The sequence below is a fragment of the Triturus cristatus genome, chromosome 4_1 (genome assembly GCF_964204655.1).
Source record: "Triturus cristatus chromosome 4_1, aTriCri1.1, whole genome shotgun sequence".
Classification (NCBI taxonomy): domain Eukaryota; kingdom Metazoa; phylum Chordata; class Amphibia; order Caudata; family Salamandridae; genus Triturus; species Triturus cristatus.
In genome coordinates this window covers 980,393,122-980,419,178 of record NC_140585.1, presented here as the reverse complement: position 1 = coordinate 980,419,178, position 26,057 = coordinate 980,393,122, and the positions used below count along the sequence as shown (strand labels likewise).

At 45.8% G+C, this 26,057-nt stretch overlaps 1 protein-coding gene across 1 annotated transcript in view; it reads right to left on the bottom strand.

Annotated features, from left to right (window-relative positions):
• NR1H4 (nuclear receptor subfamily 1 group H member 4) overlaps window positions 1-25,686 on the bottom strand; it is a 338,233-nt gene extending 312,547 nt beyond the window's left edge. Inside the window, exon 1 of the mRNA XM_085653893.1 lies at window positions 25,626-25,686. The gene's annotated coding sequence lies outside the window, so the exon portion shown is untranslated. The remainder of the gene's footprint in view (window positions 1-25,625) is intronic.
• Window positions 25,687-26,057: the final 371 nt, after the last annotated feature.

The window sequence follows — 26,057 nt, the reverse complement described above, 5'->3', positions numbered from 1 at the left end:
TAGGCAAGGATACGGGAGTGGCAGTGGGAGGGTGCTCGGCTTTGTGCCGCGGAAGAAAAGAATACCATTATCCAGCTCTTTACCAGAAACATATTACTTATTTGATATTCACCCCTGTGACGGTAGATGCACTTATCTAGTGACTCTTGGCAAAGTATAAGTTCAGTTTCTTGCAGCTGCAAATAATCGCCCTCTTATTACACAGAGTGAGCGACGGGGGGCAGCAACAGGACCAGAGGCAGTGGGCTGTAACTCCTGAAGCTCCTCATCTTTACGAATCATCTTCCAGCTCCGGGGTGCGTGACAAGGAGGAGGAATCATCGGAATTCGTTCGAGGAGAGCATCGGTTAATGCTTTTGAGAAACTCTTCCACTTGTTGCGGATTCAAAAATATCTTTTGTTTTCCTTGGTGTGTGATCCAGAGGCGCGCCGGATACAGGAGAGCAAAGTCAATTTGCGCCTTGTGCAGCTGTTGTTTCACTAAAATGAACTTACGGCGAGCTTCCTGCACTGCAACAGTGAAATCGGGATATATGGTAAAGTTCATTCCGTCATATGTCAGCACCTTTTTCTCACGTGGCAGGCGAAGGGCAGTGTCCCGGTCTCAAAAATTAGGGATCCGGGCGATAATAGGGTGCCGAGCACTGCCCGGAGGAGGACGAGGCCCTAGAGATCTATGAGCCCTTTCCACAGTCAAGTGTGGGGAGAAGGCGGTCGCTCCAAAGGTGTCCCGCAGGAGACGCTCAATGTAGTCTTCCATGCGCCCAGTGTTCGTGGTTTCCGCAATTCCCAGGACTCGAATGTTGTTTCTACGGCTCCTAGCTTTGAGATCCTACTTCTTGGAGGCTATCACTTTCAGGATTTTGTCCATTTGTGTTACCTGCTTTTGCACTCGAGCTGCAGCGTCTTCTGAGTCCGAAATCCTCCGTTGTGCTTCCTTGACCTGCTCATCATGCTTGTCCATTTTTAGCACTAGGAAGTCTAGGCGGCTGTTCATCGTGTCCATTTTACCTGACAAGGAGGGGAGACTCTTCTGCATTGCTAGAAGAAGTGTTTTTACCTCCTCATTGGAAGTGGAGGGCTGTGCTGGAGATGGATCTTCCATATTCTGTGTTTGTTCCTCGGTGCTTGTGCGTGTGATTGTCTTTTTTGCATCAAATGTGAGTCGGGACTGCCGTCCCTCCAGCTTCCCCATTTTGGATCTTGAGTGTTGAGTGGGCCTTACGTCTGGATATGCTGCTTGGATTTCAGCTACAATGTAGTAGATAGTGGGTAGCGACAAGAGCCTCCGGATTCAGATCAGGGGGGGCATCACCCTGGTTCGTCAGCAGGACTTAGTCATGAGAGGCAGTCCAACCAGCATAGCAGCGCACTCCAAAACTAACTTGTTCAGTGACCACTCGATGCCTCGGTATTGGGGGGGCCTTATTTCTGCATACGCTGTGAGTGGACAGTGAGGGCCTCTTTCGTTATACACAGATTGAGGTGTTGTCTCTAGTCAATGCGGTTACCTGCGTTATAGTGCACAGCTCAGTATATACCGCCCCTTATCACACCGGTGTGTATTGCCCCGTCATGTATGTTGCTTAATGAATCCGTGGCTATCCGTCTCAGGGGCTTAAATTGTGGGTGGATTTATAGAGATGGCGAGAGTTTAGCGCAGCAGACGACCCCCAAGCCCCGAGGGTTAGCGCTGCATTCCGTCTCAAGTCTACCCAGTTGGCCCCTAAAGTGCAGACAATACTGTGATAACCCAGTCGTGTGCCATGCAGCGTGGATCCGCAACTCCGGTCCTGCGGGTGCCAGTGGGTATGCGACTTTGTTATATACTGTTGCGGCTGTTTCAGCTCCTTGGAGAGGTACACGCCGCCCTCAACCGCTAATGTGTAATGGCGCCTCTTCAGAAGATGATCACAGAGAAAAACCTACCATCTAGGGACATTTCTGAAAAGTAAACTCCCAGGGGAGTCCATGTTGGTGCTTCTTGTATGGATCACAATATTTTTCCTTACCTAGAATGCCCTGCAAACAAAAAGACTTTGGGTGAAATCAAAAGAAATCCTCACATTGTGTGAGGGAAGGTATCTGCAGATTACAGAAATGACAAAAGGTCTACCGCCAAGTTTGCATAGTTCTCCTGATAAAAAGAGTAAACCTCTTGTGTCTATCACCCAGGATGGGAACGGCACAAAAATGAAACAGTAAAAAGTCCAGAATTTTGCTTTTAATTTACATTGATTTTTGTAATATAGGTAGCTAAAGTATTTGGGCCTGGGGTCGCCCAGCACGCAGGGAAACCTACCAACTCCACATATTTCTGGTAATTAGAGTGATGTGCTTAGAATTGGGAAAAACAATTGCTCATGGGCCAAATGTGGTGAGCCTGACCTGCAAAACATGGGTTAGGGTGGCAAATAAGTTTATAAAAAGGGTACCATACACTCCAGAAATACCTGTTTGGGTTCTCCAACCATTTGTGCATATGGCAACGGCTATGTCGGTAGAACAATTGTCAAGGTGGGAATGCACCAGTTCTGGAAACTTGTACACACCTGGACACACCTGGACCCTGGTGGCAATGCTGGCACTGGGAGGGGAAGGCGACTGATTTCACACTCGTATGGAGCTCGCAGGAAGATTGTTGTGCACTGCAGCTAAAAATACAAGCAAAATGGGCAGGAGCACTGTCCGAACCAATGTCGGAGGCTGAGTGGAGAAGGGTGCATGGAGAGGTGCGAATAGCCTCTTCCAATGCATGGTTTTAACTGACACAATATAACTATAGCCACCAATTTTACCTCACTCAAAAGATGCTGCATGTTATATACTCCACATCAGAGGTGAGCTGTTCATGATATGAGGCACGGGAGGCAGATTTTATACATGAAGACTGGGCCTGTCGATCCGCTGCTCTGTACTGGCGAGAGGTGGTGGACAGACTTAATAGGGCCATTGGTTGGATGGTGCAGCTTGATATCAAGGTGATACTGCTGGGGCTGCTCCCGAAGCCAAAAGGATGGAAACTAAGAAGGGAGTTTCTGCTCTTTGGGGTTAGTTTTGGCCAAACAGCGCATAGCCATTAGATGGCTGGTGAAGGACCCTCCCGGTGCGGGGACTGGCTCAGAGACATAGCGGAGTGGGCAGTCCTGAAAAAGTCCACATGGAACAGCCTTGGAGTGACAGAGTCGTGGATGACTTACGAGCACGGGCTCGCTTTGGCCACATTGAAGGATCCCCCTGACACTGACCACCATGAAGGGGTCGACAATGGAATTCATATTGTACTAGGATGATCTGAATGCATGGACCGGCATAGGGCATACCCTGGTCTCACTGACGCAGTTGCTGACTTCGACAACCGTGACCGCACCATGGCTTGGGGACACTGCTCATAAGTCTTGTGACACACTGCCCCATCCCACACCGCAGTTCAGACTGACCAATTCCACCTACCCACAAAGTGCATATTTTTAAGTACTGTATGTTGGATTTTTATCGTTTTGGTCTTATTTTGAATATATAAAGTATTGGATATTTTTCTAAACTGGTGCGGTGTCCTTTTGTAGTGTTTTCACTATGTATTACTGTTGGTTATGTGCAAATCCTTTACACAGCCCTGACTGCTCACTCCATTTTGGATTCCCGCTTAAAAGACAATCGCGATGCGACACCAGTAGTGACTGGATCAGTTACCAGAGGGTCTATTCAAACTTGTGTCCAGTCGAATTCATCGAGGCCGGGTGGTCATATGAATTTGGAGGGTAGGATAGTTCCTTCCCCTATTATAAGGCAAAATGTATCCATTGCCCCTCATGGCGCCGTTCCAATGCAACCTAGAGGTTTGGGTTCTGTAACAAGGGAGAGCCCTGTGTCACACAATAGTTCTACCTCTAACAACTGTAACAGGATTGATCTCCCCCCTGAAGCTACCCTTCTTGTTGCGGTCCTTGTTGGGGTTCCCTCCCTTGACCACACCATTCAGGAATCTACAGATGGTTTGTTACGTAAAACAAGAAATTGGTGTAACCACTATTGTACGGGCCCGCATGATATTTCAGACCATATTATTATGGCTAGACGATTGTCGTGGGTGGCCAACCAGCCTAAAAATATTGTAGGGGACTGCATAATTGTAAATTTCAACAAACCTGACATAGCAGATAGGTTGTTTTGGGATACTTCTGCCCTTAATTCAGAAGGTATAAGGGCTGTACCATTGGGCTATTTTTACCCTCCTCCAAATTTGGGGGTGACCTCTAGCAGGCCACATGCTAATATTAAGTTTTATCCACCCCAGTATTGGCATAGAAATAGATCGGGAGGAGTTGGTTCTCTATCCTCTAATACTATAACTGCCCAGTCAGGGGGTGAGGAGGTGGGCCTACCACTGACTAATAGATTTTCTCCCTTAAACACGTTGGACTCAAATGATTGACTCTTTGAACCTGACACCACACCGTCTCTCTCTGTTTCCAATGATGTGGAGGGTCTAGGCCTCGTGAATAATAATTGCCTATCTGTTACCCCCTGCACAATTAATATGGAACAAGATGTAATTTTGCCTCCTTCTGCTCCCAATGATTTGGAGGGATTAGGCTTGGAGAGTATCAACTGCCTATCTGTTAGCCCCCGTCCAATTAATTTGGAATTAGACATTGGCGTGGTAAATGCCCCAATTTGTAGAGCTGTTAGCTGGAACATTGCGGGCTTAAGAAGTAAAAGAGATAATCCTCAGTGGCTAGCGTTTTTAAAATCTTTTGATATAATCGCCATCCAGGAATCTTGGGATAAGGAGGAGAATTTCTGGGTGGATGGTTTCAGTTCCTTTTTTCTCCCAGCTCAAGCCACCGTAGCCGGTAGAGCAAAAGGTGGGCTTTTGTTACTTTTATCTCTAAATATACAGGGACCTATTAATAGGATTCATGTAGATTCTTTCAACTGTTTGGCAATTGAAATCTGCTCTACCTCTCAACCTAAGATACTTTTGGTGAACTTTTATAATTCTGGGGAAGTTAATTTTAGGCATCAACACTTGATTAATTTGAATTTGTTTTTAGAAAAATATAGGGCTTCGCAAACTACTGCGTTCTATGTCGTACTCATGGGCGATTGTAATATTCATCCTTGCCAACAAAATTGCCTCATTGTCGATGATCTTGGCCATAATTATGCCTCATCGCCCCATTTTGAACACACTGGGGAGGGGGAGGCCTTAGAGTCCCTCCTGTCTGATGCTGATCTTTTTGAACCGGGCTTCGCTAATAAGCTTGAGCGGTGCCCGACTTTCAAATCCAATACTAAAGATACCATTATTGATTACTTTTTTCTGTCTCCAGGGCTATTGGATAAAGTTGTTTTTTACAATGCAAGAGAATCGCCATTTAGCGATCATAACCCTGTCATTCTGGAACTCAATATATGTTGCAGTTCACGATCTAGTGACAAGACCCAAACTGCACCTTGTTTTGTATCCACCTGTGACCAAGGGAGACGGCTTAGGTGGCCTAAGGTGATCCCGGATATCTTTTTTAACGAACTTCGCACGAAATGCGAGGGGCACTTTTCAATCTGCGATAACCCATTGAGTTCAAAAGATGAAATATTTAGAGCTTTCGAGGGTATTTGTAAACAAATTGCCAGTGATCTCACAGTCAAACATATATCGAGACCAGCACATGGCCCTAAGTGGTTTGACAGCAACTGCTCTCTCGCCCATCGCCTATTAATCGAAGCGCTGAAAACAAAACCTCGAGATAGATCCCTGATAGCGGTCCTACGCAAACAGTATAAGTTGGCAACTTATAAGCGGAAATCCGAGATTAAGGCTGAGGCGTGGCACGCGTTGCTATCTGTAGACATTATCAGGGATAGCTCAAAATTTTGGGGGATTATTAATATTCCCTTTTTCTCCGGTTTGGACAATGAAATTCAGGACTGCCACATCACTGAGGCTGAATGGTTGTCTCATTTTGAGGCAATATACGCCTCTCCTGAGAATTTGGATCTCTGCCCTAGCGTCCCATTTGTTGAGTCACGAACTACACTTGTGTTCTGCGAAACAGATGTGGAGAAAGCTATAAGAGAATCTATCAGTGACAAGGCTCCTGGCCCTGATTTAGTCCCGGCTGATGTATTTAAATCAAACCCTAAATTTTGGGCGAAGATCCTGGCCAAAGTTTTTAACGTCTCTGGCTCCCTAGGGTTCCCCGCATCATGGTCCTGTTCTACAATTATTCCAATTTTTAAGAAAGGCCAGAGAGGGGACCCGCGGTGCTACAGACCTATATCCTTGATCGATTCTTCTGTGAAGATTTTAGGCAAAGTAATCTTAATGAAAATTTCTGACTGGGCTGTTGATAAGAACATTATTTCAGACCTACAATATGGTTTTAGAAAACACAGAAGTACCATTGATCAGTGCCTTAACCTGTCATTATTAATCAACAAATATACTGTGGCGAAGGAAGGCTGTATTAGACTGGCTTTCATGGACTTATCCTCAGCCTTTGACCTGGTTAACAGGTCTAAGCTGTGGACTATTCTGTTAGAAAAAGGTCTTGATCCTACCCTGGTGCATTTTTTGTCCAATCTTCACCAGGATCTCTCGCCTCGGTCAGAATTTCACGGGATGGAAAATGTACAAGTTATTTTAGATCTGCCCGTGGTGTTCGGCAAGGGTGTATTCTGGCACCAGTTCTTTTTACCCTTTATATTAATGACCTAGACAGATCACTCTTATCAGCAACCCCGGATATTCCGCGTGTAGGAGACTATTCCATCCCGGTTCTCCTATACGCGGATGACGCGGTCCTTATTGCCCGCACTGCGGTTGCTTTACAGCGGCTACTGGATGCGTTTGGGGCCCACATGAAATCGTTGGACCTAGTTGTGAATAATAGTAAGTCTCATATCTTGTCAATTGGTGGTAAAACAAGAAAACCCCACCCCTTTTTTTGTAATGGCCAAGAGGTGACCTCGGTCTCCTCTTTTACTTACTTAGGGGTAGTCTTTGATGAGAAGTTTTCCTGGATCCCGCAGCAGAAAATTAAAAAGAATTCTGTCACACGTTCTGCTATAGGACTTATGGGGTTTGCCAAACGCTTGGGGGCAAGACCAATTAAGAGCATACTGAAAATATATAGCGCCAAGTGCGTCGCAATTGCAACTTATGGTTCTTCGATCTGGGGCTATAAGGATCAACCAGGCATCCAAATAGCCGAAAATAAATTCTTACGCAGTCTTTTATCAGTTCCACAATCAACACCAGTCTTTTCTATACACCAGGAACTTGGAATTGGTTACATCTCAGACACTTTGAGCCTAGCTCCGTTACTTTGCTGGCTCAAAGTGTGGTTAAATTCTGAATTAACTTTGAACCATAAAATCCTAAGTGACTGTGTACGTTTGGACAACTCTAATAAAATTAAGTGGTTGACCTATGTTAAAAACGGGCTAACTAAGCTGGGACGGTCTGAGCTATTTGAATCCCCCCGAAAAGATACGGAAGGAGGATGTTATATGGGTAAAAATAATTTTAAAAAGATATTGTCTGCAGAACGGGAGGTTACAGAGCTGCAGAAACCACTTGTAAGGGCTCATTTTCTAACAAAAACTAACATCTGTATCGAACCCTATTTGATATTAGTTAATATCCCATACCATCGCTGGCTTTTAACTAGGTTCCGTTTTAATCTAGTTCCATTCCTGCTAGGCGATTTCCAGGAGTGGAGTAACCCAGAGTCTTCAACACCCTGCAAATGTGATAATTTTTCTACCCAGAATACCCTTCATTTTATGATGTTTTGTCCCTTTTATTCCACTATGCGGAATAAGTACTTAACCCCTTCAGTGCCCATGACAAGATGGTCTCGTCATGGGCCGCGGTTGCGCTGTGCCCATGACGAGACCATCTCGTCATGAACCCCGCCCGCTAATAGAAAGCCCGGCACAGGGCGGGGAAAGGGCGGGGCACGCAAGAGGTTAATTCCAATTTTGAAAGGGAAGGGCTTCATGCAGGTTAGACCAGCATTACTTTACCTGCAGTTACTAAGTACACCATGGGATATCTTTAACATTGCCAGCTTTCTGGTCTCAGCCACACGTTCTAAAAAGATGAGAAATAGACTTCTGCTTTCTGACTGTCTAGATTTTTAAAGGTTTTATTGTAATTTTAGTTTTGTACTTTTGTATGCTCGGCACATTGCACATAGTACTTTCCTTGGTTCTGTCTTTGCTTGACGCTTTGCACTCAGTATATCCTATGACTGTACTGTTTGATATGTTTGCACTTTAATCTGTATGCGACATTTGCACTATGCATTAAGCACTTTATGTATCATGTGATAGGTATTGTGCATAATTTCCCTTAGAACTTGCTCGTATCTTGTATTTTTTATGCTTAGAAATGCACTGTTTTTATCTTTGGAATTCTGTTTTTAACTGTCTAGTAATTCACCATGACCTGGTAGACGATACCCTGTATTTTTATTTGTAATTGTACTATATGATTGTTTGAATTGTTTACTTTTATGACATTAATTTGTCGAATAAAGTAGTTTGAACTGAACTGCTCGTGCCAAGCTACCGACCTTTGGTTTGCTAAACACTGTTTAATATTTCCCCATCGTAAAAAATATTTGCTGTGGTAATTGGGGGCCATTAGAAATGGAGGTCTCTAGTTGGCAATGGTTTGCTCCTTTGTCCAAGTAGGGACCCTTCCTTCTAGTCCCCATTTCTAACAGCCCCTAATTCCCACAGAAAATAATTTTTACGGTGGGGAAATTATATTAAACAGTGTTTAGCAAACCAAATGTCACTGAGCGTAGGGGTGTAGTCAAAGGTGTAGCTAAAAACAAAGGGCCTCATTTAGGAGGTATTGGCATAGGGTAGCGCTGCAAGTCTTCTTGCGGTGCTGCCCTGTGCCAATGTTAAAGGGCAGGGATGCACCGTATTTATGAAATACAGTGCATTCCAGTCCTTTACCCCTCACAAATTGCTGCCTAGCACCAACTTAGGCAGGATTGTTTTTGTACGGGAAGAGGCACCTTCCTTCACCAAAACAATCCTGAGGGGCGTTTTCCTATTTCTATGTGAGCTGCATAATGCAGCACACATGGAGAGAGGAGAAAACATTTCTCCTCATTACCCCTCCACTGGAGAGGCGTCAGTTTTTAAATCTGTCCCAGGTTAACATGATTTTGTAAATATGGGTCAGCATCAAAATCCATGGGCTTTGCGTGGGAACCCCACGCAACGCCCATGGGACACCTTTTTGACGCAGAGTAAGGCAACACAGTGACTTGCGCTGCTATGTCTTACTCCATATCTATGAGGCAATGCAAAGCCACGCAGGGTGACTTTGTTCTGCCTCGGGTATGGTTGAGATGCTTGCGCCACCGGAGCATCATAAAAAGTGATGCTCTGGCGATGCAATCCCAAATAAGCCCAAAATATTCTATACGTTTTTTAGGTCTTTCACCTACAGGTATCTACATATAAAATAATGGGCAGCGTAAATGAAAAATAATTTTAAAAAGTTATTTCTCAGTGGGAAATGCACTGTAGTACATTATGAAACCTATATTAGTTAATGCACTGCAGAGGTCTGTGTGTAACCAGAGAACCACATAATTAAATCTTGATTGGTGCATTGGAGAATAGTGATGTGTATTTTTAGTGCTACAAAGTCACAGCCTGTGATGCAAAGCACTGTGAATATGTAAGTCAATTTTTTATACTTTCATTACACACAGGGTACACACAGGGTAAGATAGAATGCTGCAAAACGTGCAAATAGTTTTACAATAAAATGGTGCTTTCAAAATGTAGGTTTTAGTAATACCAGAGCGTAGTTTTACATTCCCGTCCCATCAACACCTCTTTAGGGGCACTAAGGGCTGTTTAAATGCAGTTAAAATTAAAATTAAAAGCAAAAACTTCCCAGCCCAGTTGTTAATTCTTTGTTTGCATTTCCACTAAAAAAAACACATCTTTGTCTTCGCAATGAGCCAGGACTGCTCCTAAGCATCCTTTACACTTGCAGATTAACAGATAAGGCGCATTTGCCTTTCATTCAGGCAAGCAGCTGATAACGATCTCAATTAGCTGTCCCAAGACGACTGTCTTTTTGTAGGGGGAATCTGCGACCCCCTTCCTAGGACTCCACGACCCCCCTGGGGGTCGCGCCCCACAGTTTGAAGAACTCTGGCTTAGACTGACCTGGGTGGGGCTGCTCCATGCCAAGGACATTTTCAGTGGGGGGCACTACAAACCTACACACAGGAGAACCAGGGTTGAAATCAGTGACATGGTTACTTTTATTGAACAGGCACAATGATTGCATTTGAAGAACAACAGAGAGGTAGGGGAATGGGGGAATTGGGAGAATTGTTTGCTGAGCAATCAAATAAAGCACGTGGTAATTGTTGTATTGAACTGCACCTGTATACTATGACAAAAAGCAATAAAAACGATATGGAAAAAAACTAGAGTGGTGTGCTTTGTCTGGATTGTAGTATGTTTTCTTACCCAGAATGCATTGCAAAAGATATTGAATACACCCAATTCCCTTAGACTTCCCATGGTAATTTGTTTCTGTATGAGGCCTGTAGGTGGCCGAACCCAGAACCCTCTCCCAGTCCTGGCCATTTCTGAAAACTAGAGACCATGGAGAATCCAGTGTGGCATGGCTTTGGTGGATTCCAGTAGTTTGCTAACTTAGAATGTCATGCAACCATGCCAATATGTCTATAAAAAACAATGTATGTTCACTTTCCATGAGGCATGGTTGCAGTTCTCAGCCCAGCACCCAGGGAAACCCGCTAATTCTACACATTTCTTACACTTAGCAAACCATGGGAATCCAGGACTGTATGGCTTGTGTGGTTTCTACCACTGTTTCTGACTCATAATGCCCTGCAAATGTCAAACTATTAGTGAAATACTCAAATTGCTCATATTTATGTGACAGAATAGTCCAGAACTCGCAACCATCAACAAGAGCCCTACTATCCTGCATCACCACACTTTTCCCAATGAAAAAGGTACCCCACATCTGTGGGTGAGCTGTTAGACCTGCCAGCCTTCGGGTGTTCTTCCCCCAAATTCTTTGCCTTCCTCATCCATTTTTGATGATCTCTTTTTTGGTGGCCTTAGGACACTTTACCACTCCTAACCAGTGCTAAACTGCATGTGACCACTCCTTAAAAATTATAACATTGGCTTATCCCCCATTGTCATATTTAATTTACTTATAAGTCTCTAGTAAAGTGGTACTACATGTACCCGGGGCCTGAAAAAGTGGGTCTGCAGCACTTATTGTGACAGCCTCCTAGGAAGCCCTTTAAATGTGTCTGGGTGGGCATGGCTACACACCTTACAAGATGGCTGCCTGAGCACGGAGCTCTGGCTCACAGCCCGGTGCACGTACTGATCCTGACATCCCCAAATTGTTTGTGATGTCGGCCGCCATTGAGGACAGCACCTGAAAGGTAGCAAAGCGACTCAGCAGAGCAAAAAAGGCAGTTGGGAGTACCTATGGCAGAGAGAGCCAGGCATCAAGTGAGACACAGCCCTACAAAATGACGGCAGCCGCAACATAAAAGCCTCATTCACACAGCTGCGAGGAGATCCTTAAGGCATACCTGAGCAGGAGGCAATCATCTCCCCCAGTGGGAGAAAAGGTCACAGGAGGCCAGTGGGGATGTGACACCGGTCTGGAGCCTCGGACCTCAGGGTAAGACCAGCAGAGAGCCACCGGCCTTGGGAGAGGGGTGCCGGAAGGTCCCTGAGCTGAGACATTGGAGGAGGCCTGGTGAGGGAGCCACTTGGTGAGAGGCCTTACCCCCAGAAGATGCTTGCATGGCGCTTTACCGTGCCCAGGCACACAACATAGTGGATAGTTTTTCCCTGTACAGGAAGCGCCTGTGAGTACTGAGCCCTGAGGTGACATGGGGTGCTAATGCCTGCTAGGGTGGCGGCGTGGCCTGGGGTGGGTCTGACCTCCCTGGGTATGGGCCCACGGGGACTGGGGAGCTGGCCCACCGAGGTAAGGGGACCCTGGTGGGGGGGCTCAGCCCTGGGGTGTCATCCAGTGCCCTCTGTGAATGGCAGCCCTGTGGGGCTCCTATGGGCAGACCACAAAAAGCTGGCAGACAAGGTGGGTGACTCAGAAGTCACACTCGCTTGGCTGGAACATACAGTTGCAGAAAGTGAAAAGAGCATCCAGGCTCTTCAGAGGACCATTTGTGGAAGATGCAGAGAGGCAACCCCCCCTGAACAACAAGTGGGTGGTGGAGGTCCCAGAGAAATTAGGTCAGAGCATGGAACTATTCCTGGAAGATTGGCTCCTCACAGAGGTGTAAAAGGGCAGAGTATCCACAATGTTTACAGTGGAAAGGGCACACAGGGTGCCGGACAGGCCGCCTGTGCCTGGGCCACCGCTAAAGCAGATTGTGACCCTCCTGCTCAATTTCAGAGACAGGGGCAATATCCTACAGGTGCAATGCACCCACTGCATATGGCAGATAGCCAGCAGTGTGGTGAGCATATACCCAGACTATACCAACTCAGTACAGTGCCAAAAATAATTATTACTGAATATTAATAAACACCTCCAGACACTCAACCTGAAATGTGCACTATTCTTCCAAGTGCTGCTGCGAATATTGGATGAGGGAAAGTCACACTTCTTCACCTCCACCCCGAGGAGTGAGACTGGATTGAGTCACAGGAATTTCCGCTCCCTGAGCTAAGGGAGCTGACCCGACTGGTGCAGTAGCAAAACCAATGGTCAAGACATAGATCATGCAGACACCCACAGATGGCCCGAGTAAGGCGCAGGTGGAGACGGGAAAGGGCCAAAGTGGTCACCAATATTTAACAATAGCACTCTCTCGTAGGCTTCGGAAAAGGGATTCAGTGACTTCAAAGATCCCAGAGCGGATGGGGAAGACAAGACACTGCTTCTGCCGATTGTCACCCTGATGATGGCGGACAATATCATCTAAAGAGACTGGCGACGATCACGGCCGCAGAAGCCCGGAACGATAGACACACAGGGATGAACACCATCAAAGACCCACCACATTTGCCAGGGCCACAATGCGGCCTTGGGGCGAAGCCTTCTCCGCAACTTGAGCAGAACTCCACAGCTGTGGTAAATAATATTTCAGTTTGTTATATTGGAGTGACAGACACCTCAGGCTTGGGCTGGTAGGTAGCTCTATACCTGCAGAACAAGGGAATTGGGATTGGTTTCGGGGTCAGACACTTAGAAGAAAACTGGGGAACAACTCACATTCAACACCATCCCACAGTTTCATGCATCCATGGTGACACATTTAGCACAGTCCACCAACCTGGGTCTAACCCTTAAGATGTTGTCGTGGAATGTGAATGGCCTTGTCAGTAAACTCAAGCGGGGAGTCATGTGGAAGGACCTGGGGCACTACAACCCGGGCATTATCATACTACAGGAAACACACCTGGCAGGAAATACATGCAGAGTACTAAATCATGGCAAATATACTCTGCTTGTCCACACAGGTTTCTCAGCGAGGTCCTGCAAGTGGGCATAATGGTCCAGTAAACCATCTCCCTCCATGTGACCCAGACATGAGTGAATGCCATAGGGTGCCAGGCAGTGGTGGGCTGATGCTGGAATGTTGAAAGCCTGCAGCTTGTCTACTGGTGCTTTTCCCCGGAGCTGCAAGCTGAGTGACTAAACAAAATAGGGAGGTGGATAGTGGAGACACCAGTGGTGCTGCTCCAGATTGGGCTGGGACTTGAATTCCCCACCCAATGCGTATGCGGACCTGGACGGGGCAACGCGGTCAGTGGATAGGCCCAGCACATGGATGAACTCCTTCTTAAACTCCCTGGGATGACAGACCACTGAAGCACCCTGGGACTAGACAATACACATACGCTACAAACCAGATGCAGTCCATGTCCAAACTTGACTACCTCCTGATGCCCCACCACCTATCACATAGATTTACTCACAACAATCCTATGCCGAGTCATATCGGACCATCCACCACTAACAATGCAACTGACCACTGCTTCCACAGGGACAAGGGGGTACTGAAGCTAGGCCCATGGGAGCTCTTAGATGGGGCCCAGGAAAGCTGATTCAGGACTCTACTGACTTCTATTCTAAGAAAAGCAAGGATTAGTGTTAGGGGAAGCAAACAAGGCAGTCATACAATAGCAACTAATTGTCCATGTGTCCTGGAAACAGAAGGAGAGGGACAGGGAGGTCAGGGAGCTTGACACAAAGCTGCTTCAACGTGACACAGAATATGTCAAAGCCCCCACCCCAAGATTGGCAGCCCCGATTGAGGGGATAAGGAAAGACCTGAGATATCTGGTAGAGCAGGAGGTCAGGGCGCAATCAGAGCAAGACAAGACAGATACATTATTAGTGTGGTTAGCCTAGAAAAAGGAGGGACAAAGATGGAAATCCCTGATAGATACAGGATCTGGGGAGATGGCTTAGACCCCGGTGGAGGTGGCACAGGCCTTGGCTGCACTCCTGGCCAGCCTATACCGGGCACAGAGTGAGAAATACAAGCCCAACCTAGAGAAATTAATTAGGGGCATCTCGACTGCAGGAAGAAGCGAGTCACTCCCTGGACACAGACCGCATGGACAAAGAGATCACTGATGCATTTGAGGCAAATAAAAAGCTATACGTCCCCAGATCTTAATGGCCTGCAGCCTGAATTCTTTAAATGTGTCAAATCCCACATTGTGGGCCCATTGCGTACAATGTGTGGGGCACGCAGGGAGGGGAGGCGGCCCTGGGACCTGCATTAGGCAACGATAGTTATGATCCATAAGAAGGGGAATCCACAAGATGACTGTGCCTCATATAGGCCAATCTCACTTCTCAATTTGGAGACCAAAATACTGGCCAAGGTTTTGGCAAACTGCCTGCTGCAGGTGGTTGATGAATTGGTGCCCACAGACCAATTGGGTTTTATGCCCTATAGTGCGGCACAACATAACCTATGCAGACTGGCTTGATGTTTGACATGGCATGACTGGGTCAGGGAGTCGGCTGTTCTATTAACGTTAGACGCAGAAAAGGCCATTGAATTGGTGGAGTGACCCTACTTGTGGGCACTGCTACACAAAATGGGGATAGGCCTACAATTCCTTGCCTGGGTGCAACTGTTATACAATGACCCAATTTGTAGGGTCAAGGCAAATGGGGTCTTCTCTGGGGAGTTTCCACTCAGCAGGGCACCCTGCAGGGATGCCCCCTTTGCTTACTGCGGTTCACGCTGGTCACAAAGCCCCTGGCCTGTTGGTTATGAAATGATGCCCTGATACGGGGACTACGCTGGGATAGGGAAGGGGAGAATTTACTATCTCTGTGCAGACAATATTCTTCGATACCTAGCTGATCCAGACCATTCCATCCCCAGGGCACTGGAGATTCTGGGAGTGTTTGGCTCCTTCTCGGGGATTCACATCAAGTGGCACAAATCAATCATATTCCCACTGACGGAGGGCGGCACAAAACAGGGTTGGAACTATGCCCCAAGGTGGGAAACTGCAGGGTTCCCATATCTGGGAATGTTTATGATGAGGGATCGGGAACAGTTCTTCCAGGGAAACCTGTACATGGTTCTGGACTTGCACAGAGCCAATGTGGCTTGCTGGAGCATGCTCCCAATCTCTGTGATGGGTAGAGCGGCCTAGTCCTTTATGTGTTACAAACTAACCTGTTCGAGGTTAGGGCAGTGGCCGGTGCGACGCGCACCTTGTTGTGGGAGGGCGTTGCACCACGTATTGCCATGACCACTATCATGAGAAAGCCCCTGGAGGGCGGTATTGCCCTCTCAAACTTGAAATTATATTACTGCATGACACAACTACAGGTGGTCAACAACTGATCCTTCTCCTCAATGCAGGAACCCTCTGTAATGGCCGGCAGTCTGGCAATGGACCAGGAGGGGTACATGAGCAGGCTCTACGGAAAGTGGGGGAGGCCAGTCCTCCCAACTGCAAAGGAGGTGGTGGTCAAGACTTGGGTTTGCAGGGGATATTGACACTGGAGACCTTGTTGTGAGACTCCAAGCTGCTCCAGGGGCTGCTCCCAATGGAGGGCTGCAAAAAATGGGATCAGCTGAGCATTTCGAAAGTGGGGGACGTTTAGAGAGAAGTGGAAATGATACCATTCTCTGAACTACAGAAGCAAGACGAGTTGATGGGGGCCAATATTGCCAATATCAGCAATAGCGCCACCTCCTACGACTCCACTGAGAGTTGCTACAAGAGGCCCCTGACAAAAAGCCCCTCGAATACAGACTACTAGGGGCTTATTTGACCAGTTATGCTATGACTCTGGACAAACTCAGGGGCAAATGGAAGCAAGTCCTGGGCAGGGTAGAAGACAATGACTGGGATACGGCTTGTCGATAGCCACGGAAAGTGGCCATCAGAGCAGGCTTCAGGTCCAGGCTGTTCCGCATGGGGCGTGTTGACTCAGATATTTGTTTAAGAGGGTGCAGACAGTGGGGACACCTGGTCCACACACTCTGGGGATGGATGACCCAAAATCCAGAATTACAGGAGAAAAATAGGCAACAAGATGCCTGCAGTCTTGGAGGTCATGTTGGAACTCACCCTGCAGGTGATTACTCTAGCCACCCAGAGGGAACAAGCACTGGACCATTACACACTTCTGTTTTGCAATGTGGCCAGACGATACGTGATCACAATGTGAGGAGATTCCACTGAAGGACGCTACTAGATAGCCGCAGAGTCGGAATGAGCTTGTTCCTCAATTGCCGATACGTGGCTGGACAGACTGTGATGATGGTTGGGGGGACACATTTGTTACTTGCTCTATGTCTCATGTATCAACTCAATAAAAAGAAGTTAAAAAAATGTCTCAGGCCTGCGATTGCATCCTGTGTGTGCAATTCTAAACTGCCATTCAACCTCACAAAATAAATCTTTTTCCAGGCCCAAACCTTTCCTTTTAATACATATAAACCACACCTAGGGTAGGACCTGGACAGTCCAGAGGGCAGAGTACAATATATAAAAAAAATAGGACATTATATTTTAAGTTTTACATGTTCTGGTAGTAAAAAGCTGTTGCATAGTTGTACACTACTGCAAGGCCTGCCTCTCCTATAGGATAACATTGGAGTTACCTTATTAAACTTTATAAGCTGTGATTTCCAAGTGGGAGCAGGTGACCAGTTCATGTTTGGTGTCTTTGGAATAGTAATGACAATTCCTTTATTAAGGTAAAGTTGGATTTTAAATTACAATTTTGAAAATGTTGCATTCTGTTTTTTAAATTTGCCATCTTTCTGCCCTAGCCATTTAGTGCCTGTAGCCTGTGCCTGGGTCACAGGACTGGGTGTAGCTGACAGTTTGACTTTGTGTATTCCTCCTAGAGAGCCACACATAATGGAGAACTTAGGTGTGCCTGGAAGGGCCATCACTGGAAGAATAGGAGGACGGAGCTGGGCACAGCCCTACCTGCACTACTTGCACTACTTAAACTTGATTAGGCTGTGTCCTACCTCCACACAAATGGCTGTATACCCCCTGTAATTAGTCTGGAGCAAGGAAAGGGTAGGCAGGATGCCTGGGGACTTCAAAGAAAAACCTCTAGAAGCTTCTCCTACTTACCAAAACTGGGTATAAATACTGGAGCTCAGAAATTATGTCTCCATTACATTTCTAGACCTGTGGATAATCTGCCAGGAAGAAGGGTTGATGTGCTGCTGAAAGGTCAACCACTCTGCTCGACTGCTGCTTTGAAGGACATTGTGCCCTGTTATGCTGATCTGCTGCCTCCTACCCTCTTACCTGGGTAAGAAGGACTGGACCTGCATCTTTTAAACCCAGGACTCCAAATTGACTCCAAGGGCTAGTTGGCTGTCCTCCTGACTAGAGGCTCAGGGACAGAAGGCTCCAACAACCGTGAACCCAGCAGCTGGGATCTATGAGGCCTACCCTGACAAGTGGTGCTACCCCTTCCTGGACCCTTGAAAATGGGCCTGAAGATGCTCTGCCAGCCCATCTATAGACCCAGCAGAGCTTATGCAGCTCCTCTGCTGTGCGGCGCAAACCAGAGTAGAACCCCTGAATTGCCTTTGCTACAAGGTTTCTCCCAAAGCAAGGAACTCCGCATTGACCTCGCAGCCCACATCGGAGCTGTCTGTGCAAAGCTTTTCAGATGCAGGCCGTTGCATTGCAAAATCTCTTGCCGACAGCAGACTCAATGGCAATGCAGGTACTCTTATCGCAGTGTCACAGCTCTTGGAACTGATGCATCGCCTCGATAGTGAGACATATCCCCAACACCGGACTTCGCATCGCAAGCACTCCTCAACAGAATCCTCGACAACGATGCAGGACTTCACATCATAGCCCCATAGCGCCTCAGAACCGACGCATATCCTCAGTACGGGACCTCGCAATGCTCTGCAACCAGAATCTAAGATACTCTGTTCAGTGGGCCTAACTGGGTCCCTGTAGATGGCTCCTGCTCCATTGTGGTCAGCATTGACTTCTAACTTTGTCCTGGTCCGACGCGACCAGATAGCCTCATTTGGCACTTTGTGCTGTTGGCGCTATTTGTACTGAAATCTTTAAACTGTCATATCTCTGGTTCTACGGATTGAATGTTTGTCATTTTGATCCTGTTTTAAAAATTAAAAATGACTGCGTGTTTCTAAAATGGTGTGGGATCCTTTTGTTTTGTGTTTTCACTGTGTTACTGTTTGAAGTGTTGCACAAATATTTTACACATTGCCTCTGAGTTAGGCCTGCACTGCTCTGTGCCAAGCTACCCCAGGGTTTAGAACAGATTATTTTAGGTTTGCTGTGACTTCACCCTGACAGGTATTGTCATTCCTTCTTGAGTTGGGTTTCACACCCTCCAACCAGTAACCTGATTTCTTACATGGCCCCAGTGTATTGGACAGAAACTGTTCAAAAGTGTGAAGTCAATGTAGTGTTAAGGTAGTCTTCTCAAGGATACAGTTTGGATTCCACTAGTCTTTTTAATTAATATATTTTTATGAAATACCAAGAGTTGGTAGCATTCCCTGGGTAATGGCCAAACATTAGTCTGAATACTGCAGAATTCCTCAGAGGAAATTGTATTTTGTTAGGCATAGTTTTGACATTCACAGGGCATTCTGAGCAGAAACGCTTGCTGGAATCCATGCAAGCCACACTGCCCTGGATTTCTATGGGCCTCTAGTTATCAGAAATACCTTGGGTTGGTAGGATTCTCTAGATGCCAGCTAACCCCATGACTGAATACTGCAGCTATTCTCTATGGAAAACGTCACGCTTCAAGTGCCCTTCATAGGGCAACACTACCCAATTTCAGGCGTTTGGTGGCAAGGCCCTCAATCCAGCTGCTTTCCTTCCCATCCACCACTATGTGTTCCATGCCTAGAGTGGCCCTTCAGCTGTTTTCCTCTGCATCCTCTAGATCAACTGCCTCCTAGTCCAGCAACTTCATGGGCAGTACTGCCTCTCACTGGACCAATCTCCCTCCACTAAAGCTTTGTCTCTTTTTTTTCTCTTCTGTTCCAACTGGGCTTCCCCAGTCTCCAACACTGTTAGGCTGAGTCTACAGAGCCCAGGATTCTAATGGATTTAGGTGGCAGGGGTCAGCTAGGCCGGTATCTCTTGCCTATACATTCATCTTGGTTCCCTCCAAAGCTACAACTGAAATAAAATCATACATGAAGGAATGTTTTAAGACTCACTTACCTATTAAATCTCAGAATTGGTAATCAGAGATGCCTTTGACTCTATCATGCAAAGACAAATTAAAGAATTGAGCTTAAAAGAAATAAAGAAAAGATAATTGTACTACATGTTCTAAGAAGAGTTATTTGACAGGGCAAATGGTTCACAAAGTACTAGCCATTAAATGGTCATTTTTCAGGTTTAACTAAAAGTTTTTGTTTCTGATAACGATATATAAGCATTGCTGAGCCTATGTGTGAGAAAGTGTATGATTATTTGGGGTAGATGGTAGTCCACAACAAGCAATATTGTCACTTATGTCTAGTAAAAGTTTCAGTAATTTAAGCCCAAGCACAACTATGCCACAGAACAGACAGGCTTAAATTAAGAAAATGTGTAAAGCATTTAAAACTGCAAAAACATTTAAAAACACAAAACAATATAAATCTCACTCCAATTTATAAAAAACAAAGAATAATTTCATTAACAAAATGTCCCCAAAATGCCCAAAAATCCAATAAGGGGAACCAGAGATTTAAAGATTGAGGTTTAAAATCAGAATAGTGGCAGAAAATGTTAAGCACCATCTTCTTGCAATTCACTGAAACTGGTTGGATGTTTTACCTTCCGACTTAGTCTCTGAAATGGAAGTCAAAAATCCTCAGCGGGGCAAAGCAGCAGGTTGTGGCAGAGAAGGGCTCCATATGGCCAGATACCTGTTGGATGAGCTGCTGGTGAAGCTGTTGACTTTTAGCAGGAAACCTCCAAGTGGGCGAAGTTCAAAACATGTGCCTAAGGATGGTCCCTCGCCGGCTGGATTCTTTTGGCACCTTAACCTGGTGAAGATTTCTACATTTTTACTTTTTTGGAGCTTCAATTCCTCCAGCTGTGTAAGGCTGTAAGCAGTATCCGAACAGGGCGTCACGGATACCCTCTCTGCAACATCACGCTAAAACGGATTTGCTGCTGTGGAAAATATGCTCCTTTGTTGGACTGAGTTTGCAAGTTTGTCTTGCTTGTCCTTCCAAAGATCTTTGGAGCCAAAGAGAGTCTAAGTCCCAGGTTTTTCAGGATGTTAGGAGGAGTACAATTTGACACAGCCAAGGGCCCCAGAACCTCAGAAACAGCACTTGAAGATGACAACTCACTCCAGCAACAGCCACCATAAGGGCACAGCGCAGGTCCAATTGGACCTAGTCAGCTGGGCTTTTCAGGAAAAGAACTTCTAGCAGCTTGATGTATCCCCGAAGCTTAACAGGAGGCCAGCCAGCTGTGCCTTGTAGTCCACCTCTTTGTCCTTGGTATAAGCGGGAGCAGGTCCAGCCTGTCAGGTGTCCCCACAGATTTCAACAGCAGGTGCAATTCTTCTTCTGTATTTCACAGGTCCAGTAGTGTTCTGAAGAGGGTGCTCAGGGATGCCACATTTATACATAAAGTATACAAAAAGGTGATGAATGGAATGCTTGAATTAATCTTAGTCACTGGGAATTACTCGGGCCACATCCCAGTCCATCGTTATTTTGCACACCATGCCACCTCAGTTTGGACCCAGTTATATGCAAATCAGTCTTGACCCTGCTCCAATGGCAACAGTCCAGTCTGAACTGCCAAGCTAGGTCCTCCCTGAACAGGAGCACAAGCAACCCAGGACTGTTTTCGCCCTTGTTATAAGCTCTGCAGCCAGGTATAGCTTGGTTCCAGTGACACAGTGTGCACAGGACCCACGTCTGGGCCTTCCCCTTCAAAATAAATTATGCAGAAAGTGATGGGCGGAATGCTTGAATTCTCAGACACTGATAATAACTTGACCCGCATCCCAGTCCATTGTTATTTTGCACACTATGCCACCTCAGGTTGAACCCAGCTATTTGCAAATCAGTCTTGAACCACCTCCAGTGGGAATAGTCCAGCCTGAATTGCCAAGCCAGGTCCTCCCTGAACGGGAACAAGCAACCCAGGATTGGTTTTGCCCCTGTTATGGGCTCATCAGCGAGGTATAGCGTGAGTCCAGTGAAACAATGTGAACTGGACCCACGCCTGGACATACCCGTCCCACTTAGGGTGACGCACTAAAGTATACAAAAAAGTTATGGATGGAATGTTTGAATTAATCTCAGCCACTGGTAATTACTCAGGCTGCATCCCAGTCCATTGTTATTTTGCACACCATGCCACCTCAGTTTGGACCAAGCTTTATGCAATTTAGTCTTAACACTGCTCCAATGGGAACAGTCCAACCTGAACTGCCAAGCCAGGTCCTCCGTGAACCAGAACACAAGCAACCCAGGGCCGGTTTTTCCTTTGTTATGGGCTGATCAGCCGGGCACAGCTTGGTTGCAGTAACTCAGTATACACGGGATCCATGGCTGGGCATACCCATCCCACTTAAGGTGATACACTAAAGTATACAAACCTCACCTCAGTTTGGCAGCAGCCAGTGGGTGGGGGTCATTCCTAGACCTTCCCTACCTTGGAGGGAAAAGGTGTCCATGGGTAGCCCTATCCGCTTTTGCAGCAGTTCCTGTGAGACCTAGTACAAACAATCGCACAGTCCACTCACTAAATTGATCCGACATGGCAGTGCCTTTCTTCCCCTGTACAGAGCGCCTGTGGCCACCCTAGCGGTGTGGCCAGGAAAATGGGCAAAACCTCCTCGGTGTTCACTCACAATTGGCTCTAAGGGCAGCTCCTTTCCCACTGAAAATTGTGCCTGGCTTACTAGAGTGACAAAAGAGGGCACAGTGTCAGGTGTTAGCTACATCTGCCTGCGACAAGGCAGGCCTCTTTGTAATTATTTAAGTTATTAGGCACAACCCAGATGGCCATCCTGTCACAAAAACAGAAATCCTCCCCATATTCGAGGCCTTTGTCTCAGCTCTGGGAGCAAACTCACACCTCATCAAGTGTCCTAATTAGCTCCTGGGTGACAGATGGAAGCTCATGCAAATAGGCTTCAAAGGCTTTGGGCAGGGAAGAGGTGGCTTTCTCAAAGTACCTTTTGCAAAATATTTATTACAAATTTGGCTTTGCCAGTGAATTGGCCTTTAATAAATATTTTTAAAAGTCCAAGAATTAACTTTGTATCTGCTAGACAGGCAGAGATAACATTAGTTTTAATATTGTGTCCTGGTGCTGTCCTACGGAACAGATAACCCTGCTATAGTGAAAATGTATTTTGAGGCCTTAACATTAAACCTTTTTATGTCCTTCTTCTTTTATGGGCATTAAGGCCTACTTAAGGGGAACTTTTTAAAAGGAAGGTTTTTTTTCACAGATCCCAGGATGAATTTACGTTTTAAAACTACACAAACAAGCTACAGCGGTAGGCCTGCAGTCATGTGGCACAATGGGTGTTGCAGTCCCCTAGTAACATTTAACTTAGACCCCGGGTACACTTTGTACTATGGACCGGAGGGTAAGGTAAATATGCCAATTAGGAGCATTGTCAACATGTTTTAGGGTCGGGCCACATGCAATGGGGCCTAGTACTTAATTTCAGCCATTGGATTCCAGTGCTCAGCACCGGCACTTAATTGCCAACACTGGCACTTATGACAGCTGCCACATGGTGGCACTGTTTGTGAAATATAAAGATGAGCAGACCAACAGTTGTTTATTAATTCAATACAAATTAAAAACAATTCATACTTGCCACTCAAGCCATTCTTATAAGTTTGGGGGCCTCAAACAGTCTGAATTGTCACACTTGTAGCAGTGGGATGGTTAGTAGCTGTGTAAGTACTGTCATTGGCAGTGCTGACAGTGGCAATATGTGGTGCAAGCTGCGGTGGCCTCCTGCTATGGCCCTGGCACCTATTTTTATTTTTTTTCTTTCTAATTAAGCACTGGTAGGGCCTGGTTAAAAGAGCCCCAGTTCAAACAGTAGTGGCTTCTGGTGAGAGTGCTGCCGGGCGGTGGAGCAGGGTGGGGTAGGAGCAGGGTGGGGGTAGTAAACTACGGAATACGGCCGAACGGAGGTAAGTAAACAAATAAATAAATTTTAAAAAATTTGTTGCGCGCGCTGCACTGCATTTGGCAATGTAGTGCGCGCAATGAAATTCGTTTTATTTATTTATTTGTTTACTTACCTCGGTTCGGCCGTATGCCGTAGTTTACTACCCCCCACCCTGCTCCTCCCCCGCCCCGCCTCACCGCCCCGCAACACTCCCACCAGGAGTTCACAGAGTCAAAAAACCAGCAAGATCTATCCCAAAACTGGGGGTGTTCCTGTAAAAAGAGGCATTTTCCTACAATAAGCAAGAGACACACTTTTATAAATAGGGGATGTAAAATATTTCCAGGGAAAACTAAAAACAAGTAACCCAAGGCTTCCAAAGACAACAAGTGCCAGGAATAAAAACTGTTAACTACTAGAGAACAGGCAAGAAATATAAACACCTCAAAACTAAGCAACATATGGAGAGACCACAGTAGGATTCTGAAGATACCAAAACAAGAGAATTAAGTAAGTTAAGCAACAAATAACTTAAAACAAGCAAACCGTTAGACTCACATGGCTTTACTTTCAAGTATTTTACACCATTTTTATGGGGCAATTTAAGCATATCTCTTTCATCAAAAGAGGTTAAGTTGCAGATGCAAAGCAGAAGTGAGAGATGTGGCAGTCTCATTCTAAGCAAGGCAAGTATTCTAAAAGATGCACGTCATGTAGGTCTTGCACGTATAAACAGTGAACACAACTACACATAAAAGGTAAGACCTTACATCTTCAAGGCCTGTTGACCCCCATTGTTGACCCCAGTCCTCAAACCATTTTGTAACATTTGGAAGGTAGATCGACTGAATTTATTCTGGCCAAACCACCATTTCAGATTAGGCCCACAATATTTTGAAAGGCTTTTAGGCAGGTGCCCTATACCAGCCAAAAGAAATAATGGGCAGTCTACTAATGACATTTATTTTGAGAAAAAACATGGTAGGGTTTCCCATTGTACCCTTTCTCCCGAGGGTGCAATGGGTGACCTGCAGAATCTGGCTCTCTAGCAATGCAAGGTAACAATGTTTGCCAGGAACATACTCATTACCCACTCAGTAGCCCGCTTGTATTGGGTTGTGGTGCCTAGAGTCCATAGAGCCCAACACGTCTAGGTAGTTGTGATGGTTTAAGAGAACGTCAGTACTTGAGCAGAGGTCCAGAGCGACGTATACAAAGGTCCGAGTCCAACTGGGCGATATCGAACATTTCTGAGCTTATAATGTCCTAAAAGAGAGTGGGGTCCGACTCCTGGGACACGGTGGCTTGTTGCCCCGTTCATGCAAACGTAGACGAATCCCTCCTTTGTTAAATGCCAGATGAGTTGCCTCCATTTTGGTTCTCTGTCATTTGTGTGCCTCTGTATGTGTCCGGGTTGCATTTTGAACAATATTTAGGCTCTGGTACGCTGCACCCCCCTCTGTTGGACAAGGTGCTCCTATCCCAGCTTTACACAGACGTGCTTCATAACATTGTATCTTCATAGGAATTCGATGTCTGCCACTGTGCTGCATCTGCAATGCTAATTTCAAGCTAGAACCGAGCATATTGACACATTTTAGTGTTTTTACCATAGCAATAGTGATCTTTTTATGACTAAGAGGGTGTATACTGGACCCGTACAAACCTCAACACTCTCTGGGGCAATCATAATTGGTGCTTCAGGCTGAAAAATGTGGCCGGAACACAGAAAATAAATATCTTAACCAATTATGTTCATCTTTATTTTGAAGTTACAAATATGTGGAAACCGTTTCAAAACAATTTTTTCCTTTAAGACCTTTCCATTTTACACAACTCAGAAAGAGATATTTTTAATTTGAAGTCACGCTTTCAGCTACACAAATTGGAATTTTTTTTCTCTCCCTATACTTAAACAATTACTAACCTGAAATCTTGTGAAGTCCGGTTACATCGCGCTGCTTGAAAAGCAGCCATTTTCATCAACTTGGCAATGTATTGTGACACTCTGGACTCACTAAGCACAGCTAAATACACAGAAGCAGATACCTTTCGGTTTGTGATTAACCACTCGGAGATTAACAATGCTGCAGCTCTTCTAAAATCGCCTCAACATTTAAATTTAGGACGTCAACAACCATAAAAAGAACGAAATTGAACCATCTACAGAGCACTGGATGGTAATATGTTGGTTTGAGTGTGTGCTTGTGTATATGTCTGCACACATTCACTAAAATATCATCTTTAAGAAACATTAATATGCGACTGTGGTAAACTTTCTCTTTTGTTATTGAGGAAGGACAGTTGTTAAAATCAAGCAGTAGGAATAGTCTTTTGCAAAACATTCTCAGAAGATGGG